The sequence below is a fragment of the Rattus rattus genome, chromosome X (assembly GCF_011064425.1).
Source record: "Rattus rattus isolate New Zealand chromosome X, Rrattus_CSIRO_v1, whole genome shotgun sequence".
NCBI classification, from domain to species: domain Eukaryota; kingdom Metazoa; phylum Chordata; class Mammalia; order Rodentia; family Muridae; genus Rattus; species Rattus rattus.
The window spans coordinates 73,330,172-73,337,723 of NC_046172.1; positions in this window are offsets into that span (position 1 = coordinate 73,330,172).

Sequence of the window (7,552 nt, forward strand, 5' to 3'; positions counted from 1 at the left end):
ACTATTAACATGAAGGAGTGTTGCATTTTGTCAAATGCTTTCTTAGCATCTAATAAGATGATTGTGCATTTTTCTTTGATTGTTGTAATATAGTGGATTACATTGATGGATTTCCACATATTGAACCATCCCTGCATCGCTGGGATGAAGCCTACTTGATTATGATGGATGATTATTTTGATGTGTCCTTGAATTCTGTTATACAGAATTTTTTGAGTATTTTTCATTGAAATTCATGTGGGAAATTGGTCTGAAGTTCTTTTCCTTTGTTGGGTCTTTGTATGGTTTAGCTATAAGCATATTGTGGCTTCATAGAAGGAATTGGGTAGTGCTCCTTCTGTTTATCTTTTGTGAAATCATTTGGACAGTATTGATATGAGGTCTTCTATAAAAGTCTCCTAGAATTCTGCAGGAAACCCTTCTGGTCCTGTGCTTTTTTTGGTTGGGAGATTTTTAGTAACTGCATCTATTTCTTTAGGATATATGGGACTGTTTAGATGGTTTATCTGATCCTGGTTTAACTTTGGTACCTGGTATCTGTGTAGAAATTGTCCATTTCATCCAGATTTTCCAGTTTTGTTGAGTATAGGCTTTTGTAGTAGGATCTGATAAATTTTTGAGTTTCCTCATATTATGTTGCTATGTCTCCCTATTCTTTTCTGATTTCCAATAATTTCGATACACTCTGTGCTCTCTGGGTAGTCTGGCTAATGATTTATCTGTCTTGGTGATTTTTCTCAAAGAACCAGCTTCTGATTTTGTTGATTCTTTGTATAGTTCTTCTTGTTTGTACTTGGTTGATTTCAGCCAGGAGTTTGATTGTTTCAGGCATTCTACTCCTCTTGGGTGTATTTGCTTCTTTTTGTTCTAGAGATTTGTAGGTATGCTCTCAAGCTGCTAATGTATGCTCTCTCCATTTTCTTTTTGAAGGCACTCAGAAGTACAATTTTTCCTCTTAGCACTGTTTTCATTTTGTCTCATAAGTTTGGGTATGTTGTACGTTCCTTTTTTATTAAATTTTAAAAAGTCTTTAATTTCTTTCTTTATTTCTTCCTTGATCAAGTTATCATTGAGTAGAGTGTTCTTCAATTTCCATAAGTATGTGGCCTTTCTGACTTTATTGTTGTTATTGAAGACCAGCCTTAGTCCATGGGGATCTGATAGGATTCATGGGATTATTTCAATCTTCTTTTAGCTGCTGAAGCCAGTTTTGTGACTGATTATATGGTCAATTTTGAAGAAGGTACCCTGAGGTCCTGAGAAGAAAGTATATTCTTTTTTAGGATGAAATGTTCTATAAGTATCTTTTCAATCCGTTTGGTTTATAACTTCTGTTACTTTATGTCTCTGTTTAGTTTCTGTTCCTGTGATGAATGTGGGGTGTTCAAATCTCCCACTATTATTGTGTGATCTGCAATGTGTGCTTTCAGCTTTCATATTATTTCTTTTATGAATGTAAATGACTTGCATTTGGAGCAGAGATATTCAGGATTGGGAGTTCCTCTTGGTGGATTTTTCCTTGATGAATATGAAATGTCGTTCCATATCTTTTTAAATAACTTTTAGTTCAAAGTCGATTATATTCGATATTGGAATGGCTAATTCAGCTTGTTAATTTGGACCTTTTGCTTGAGAATTTATTTCCTAGCCTTTAACTCTGAGTTCGTGTCTCTTTTTGTCACTGAGGTGTGTTTCTGGTATGCAGCAAATTTCTGGGTCCTCTTATATATCCAGTCTATTAGTCTATTTTTTATTAGGGAATTATGTCCATTGATGTTAAGAGATATTAAGGAATAGTGATTGTTGTTTCCTTTTATTTTTGTTGTTAGAGGTAGAATTACTTTTGTGTGTTGTTCTTCTTTTGTGTTTATTGTAAGAAGATTACTTTCTTGCTTTCTCTAGGGTAGACTTTTCCTCCTGTTGGTATTTTCCATCTACTATCCTTTGTAGTGCTTGGATTGTAGAAAGATATTATGTAAATTTATGTTTTGTCATGGAATATCTTGGTTTCCCAATTTATGTTTATTGAGAGTTTTGCTGAATAATTTGGCCTAGATTGGCATTTGTGTTATCATAGGGTTTGCATGAAATCTGCTCAGATCTTCTGTCCTTTATTATTATCGGCTCAGATGTTCGGTATAATTGTGATAGGTTTGCTTTTCTGTGTTACCTGGACCTTTTTGCTTATTGCTTTTAATATTCTTTTCTTTCTTTTCTTTTTTTCTTTTCTTTTTCTTTTTCCTTTTTTTCTTTTTTTTTTTTTGCACATTTGGTGTTCTGACTATTATGTGATGGAAGGAATTTCTTTTCCAGTCCAAACGATTTGGTGTTCTGTAGGCTTCTTATATGTTTATGGGCATCTCTTTCAATAGGTTATTGAAGTTTTCTTCTATAATTTTGTTGAAGGTATTTCCTGGCCCGTTAATTTAGTAGTTTTCGCTTTCTTCTATACCTATCATCCTTGGGTTTGGTTTTCTCATTTTGTCCTGGATTTCGTGGATGTTTTGGATTAGGACCTTTTTGCATTTTGCATTTTCTTTTTTGTGTCAATGTTTTCTTATGGTATCTTCTGCCCTTAAGATTCTCTCCCTATTCCCCTTATATTCTATTGGTGATACTTTGCATCATGACTCGTGATCTCTTTCCTAGGTTTTTCTGTTCCAGGTTGGCCCCTTTAAGATTTCTTTTTTTATTGATTCTATATCCATTTTTAAATCCTAAATGATTTTATTCAATTCCTTTAACTGTTTGGTTGTGTTTTCTTGTAATTCATCAAGGCAGTTATTTATTTCATTCTTTTTTTTCCATCTTATTTTTGTCATTCGTAAAGTCCTCTATCATTCTAATGAGATGTGATTTTAAATCTGAGTCTTGCTTTTCTGGTGTTTAGATATCTAGTATTTGCTTTGGTGGGAGAACTGAGCTCTGATGATGCCAAGTAATCTTGGTTTCTGTTGCTTATGTTTCTGTGTTTGCCTCTCGCCATCAGGTTATACCTGGTGGTAGCTTGTCTTGCTGTCTCTGACAGTAGCTTGATCCCCCTGTAATCCTGTGTGTCAGCATTCCTATAGACCTGTTTTCTTTCGGTTGGGTCTAGGAACAGAGAGCTGTTCCTGTGTTTGTGTTTCCTGAAGCTTCCAGGAGGGGCACTTGGAGCAGAAAAATTTGGTTTTACCTCTGCTATCAGGTGTGTCAGAGCTCCTACCAATTGGCTTTCAGCTTTGAGATCAGGTAGAAACCAGAGGTGTCCTGCCCCTGACTTCTCCTAGTTTTCTGTGCCCAGAGGGCACAGATGGCTTTAGGTGGGTTTTTCTTGGGTCAGGAATGTGGGTAAGATTAGTTGTCTACTGTGAGATTTCAGGATTGTTGGTACTTATGTAAGTACAGATCTCCACGGGATTTGGGTATAGAGAGCTGTAGGATGGGTTCAGATGTGGTCACAGTTGTACACTGTTTTTAATAGTGTTATTTGATTATCTGGAGTCTAACTTCTTGAGGTCTTTGTGTATATTAGATATTAGCCCTCTATTGGATGAAAGATTGGTAAAGATCTTCAATTTGTTGGTTGCCCTTTTGTCCAATTGACAGTTTCCTTTGCCTTCTAGAAGATTTGCAATGTTATGAGGTCCCATTTGTTGATTCTTGATCTTAGAGCATAAGTTCAGATACACTGAAACTAATAGAAGAGAAAGTGAAGAAGTGCCTCTAACGTATGGGCAGAGGGGAAAATTTCCCAAACAGAACACCATTCATTCTATTCTATTGACCAATAAAAACGTCCTTTGCTGAATTTAACCTTGAGTGTTCAATCACCCAGAAGACAAATATCTTCATTCAGTTGACTAATTCTAACCATGTAATTACTTAACATGTCCCCCAAATACTTCATCAAGCCTTGTATAATTAAGTTTCTGCAAGTTCCTAATCAAATACTCAAACATATATAGTACATTTGACTAATAGCATGTTTAAAAATTTGTTTTTCAAGAACCTCTGTTACCATTGTTTCTTCTACTCCAAAAATTACATTGTTTTAAGAAACATTTAAATATTTGAGTTTTTTCTATGAAGGACTGTTAAATGTATCTTTACAAAAAAGAATTCAAATCATTTTACTTCTGCAACTTTGTAGTACTTTTTCATAAATACTTAAATCTTGTACCTGGTAGAAGACTTTTTACATAAATTCACTTCACACTCTTTGAATTTAAATGACTTACAGTTTCACTCATATCCTTTGCTCTGACCCTATTTTCTCATAAATGCCATTAATAACTTGTGTATATTTGTAAATAGTTCACAAAGTGGATTATCACTGTAGTCCTCTTATTGTAATGTCATCAACATACAAACAAACATGGGTGTACATGCACACACATATACACATATATATGTGAATACTATATATTATTTGAAATCAATTTTAGAAAGAGAAATAAATTCAGAATGCTAATATTTGACATTCAGTACTTTTAGAACTAGAACCAAAATTGTAAGAAAAGACCTTCTGGTCTATCCGTAATAGGCTAATCTCAACTATCTATCACAAAATGCTAGTGAAGAATCCAATTATGGTGGAAAACGGGATTTAGTTAAGGAGTCCTGTGAGCAGAATATTGAAATAAGTTTAGGTATAAAAGAGAGAAAAATTTGGGGAAGTAGCAATAAATAGGCACTATCAAGCAATCCTACTAGAGGTGTGGTCCTGTTTTTTTTGTTTTTTTTTTTTCCAGTTCTCATTCTACAATGATATCTGAAAATTTCATTATTGTTTGAGGACAAAAAGATGGATTGTCAGAATACAATTACCATTGCTCTATCTTACAGGTGTATACATCATGGGTAATTGTCATCATTCGGGATGGTCTGTCCTGTCATATTCTGCTGTTTCTGAGGGATCTAAAAGAGGACACTTTAAAAGTGGAAAATCGGTTCAGTTGCCAATTTTGTTGTTTTTTTTTTTCCCAGCCTAAAGTGGTTGAACCATCAAACTTTAGATAGGTTACATATTATAATTCTCTAAATTTGACATTTGAATAATTAACATGCCTATGTGCAAAGTAAAAGAGAAAGGTGCAAAATGAAAGCTTTCTTCCTGCTCACTTGTGAAACTATGTAAGGCATGAATAATTAAAAAAAAAAAACAGTTTCTAGGGGCTGAAGGGAATTAGAATTTAGTGCTCGATGCCCTGAGAAACATCAGTGTTTTTCTACATATAATCTTCCCAAACTACAGAATCTATTTCTCTCAATTGTCTCACATCAGCAGTAGGCATGCAATGTTTAAAAGCAGATATTGTTCTTGCCAAAAATCCAGGTTTGATTTGCCACTAGCACACAGCAACTCACATCTGCCTGCAGTGCTTGGCTCAGCCTATCTAAAACATTTTTTTTTGATCTCCACAGGCATGGCATGCATATGTTATCAATGTATTTATGTAGGCAAAACACTTACATGTAAAATAAATATATGGTTTCAAAAAGCAGTTTCTAAATGGAATCACAATTGATATCGAGTTCTGTATTTCTGTGACTTTTTGAGGAACATAAAACAAGCATTAGGTTTATATTTAGTATACAGTTACAAATACACATGCTCATATGCACATGAGCAAATGGTTATTCACAGATGAGAATGCGTATATAAAATAAATTATACCTATGTACCTACTGTATAATGTTTGAGAGGATATGAGAATTTGTTTAAGGTTATCGGTCTGACATAAGAAAATTGGAGATCCAGGAAGCCAATTGCTGTTATCCTTTCAAATGCTTGAAACTATGAAAATGGGGGAGGCTATATCACAAATTCCAATATACTGTCTGAATAGAATAAAATGTGATGTTATAGAAAAGCAAAGTAGGAAAAATTAAACACACACAAAAAAGATAGTTGAATTTATCTTCTAACTTAATTTAAAAATATTTTATTTTGTTTTTTCACACACACATGTATATATATATACATACATATATATATGCCATAAATAACTTCTGTATATTTATAAATAATTAACATATATATATCTGTATATGTGTGTGTGTGTGTGTGTTTGTATGTGCACATTACATGGTACTCACATAAATGTGTGTGCCAATGGTGGTCAGAAAGTGAGCATTAAAACACTTGGTAAGTTAATGCCCTAATTTTCTTCCAAGAAGTCTGATTAGATATGAAGTCATACTCCTTTCCTTCTTCAACCTCTGACTATTATCTAGAACATATCTTAAGAAATTTACTTTATATTAAAAGGCTAAATATTAAATAGTTTATATTTTGAAGTCCATACAGGTCTTTGTTACATACTATTCTTATATTTTTTACAATCTTTTAAAAATGTATAAACTGGTTCTAGTGAAGGGCCTGTAAAAAACTAGGTCAGGTCTGGTCTGCATTTGTCCCATTGGATTTCTTTGAATTTCTTTCTGTCTTTTTGTCAACTGCTGATCTAGGGCATACCTCCTCCAAATACAGTTTTCTCTCAGGTTCTAAAAGCAAGGCCTTAACTTTAAGAACTGCCTGGAGGGGGATATATAAACCTGGAGGACCTAGGAATTACTTTTCTGTGCTAGAGGCTCCTCACTGAGAGGATCCACCCTTGCTTCTTTTGGAGTTTACTACTGGAGGAAAATATGGGGAACACAGATCACAGTCTAACTAAACATTGATGTGTGATATGCACTTTCATCACACTTATTCAGCTGTCACAGGCCAAATTATAGACCTGAGAATAATAACTTTAAGAAAATCATTGAACTGTCTTTGAATATAATGGTTGTAAATGGCATTAAAATTATATATTGTATACATATATACTGAATTATAAATCAACATTTTAGTGACATGAAAGAATAAGAATCATAGTTATTTTCATTTTGAGAAAAAATCCTTGTAAAGGCAATATAATGCATAACATAAAGAGTTGGTTAATTATAGATAGAAATAGTAAGAGCCATAAAAAGCTGATACCCACAACACAGTGATGAAGTCATCAAAATATTTGCAATAAAAATATTTATTCTAAATGTATCTTGGGGGCTTTGAGCTATTACTTAGTATTTAAGAGCACTTACTGAGATTAAATGGTGTGAGTTGATGTCACTATGCAGGTGAAGGTAGATAAGATAAAATAAGACCTGTCATTGGATGAGGAGGAAGGGAGGCAGGAACAGAGATTTTAGAAAGGAGGGGGAAGAGAGAGAAGGAGCCAAAGGAAGAGGAGGAGGTGAGTGAACATGGCAGTAGCTGTTAAGATTCTTCTCTGCGCATTGATATAAGTTGTTATGACTATTTTTAAGGGATTGATATATGCAGTATTTTGTGCTGTCTAGATGGGCAAATTGTCTTTTTCCAATTGTATCAGAGGTTATTGTGTAGTGTGTTTTTTCATGTGGCTACTTAATTGAGTTCAAGAGAGTACATGGTGGTAGGACTCACCGGGCCACCATGGAATTGGGATGTGTATGCTTGGCATGTTGGCAACCTGCCTTTGGAACTAGATGGGTAGAGAGATTGCTGCCAGGCTCAGGGAGTAACCGTGAGATGTGATGG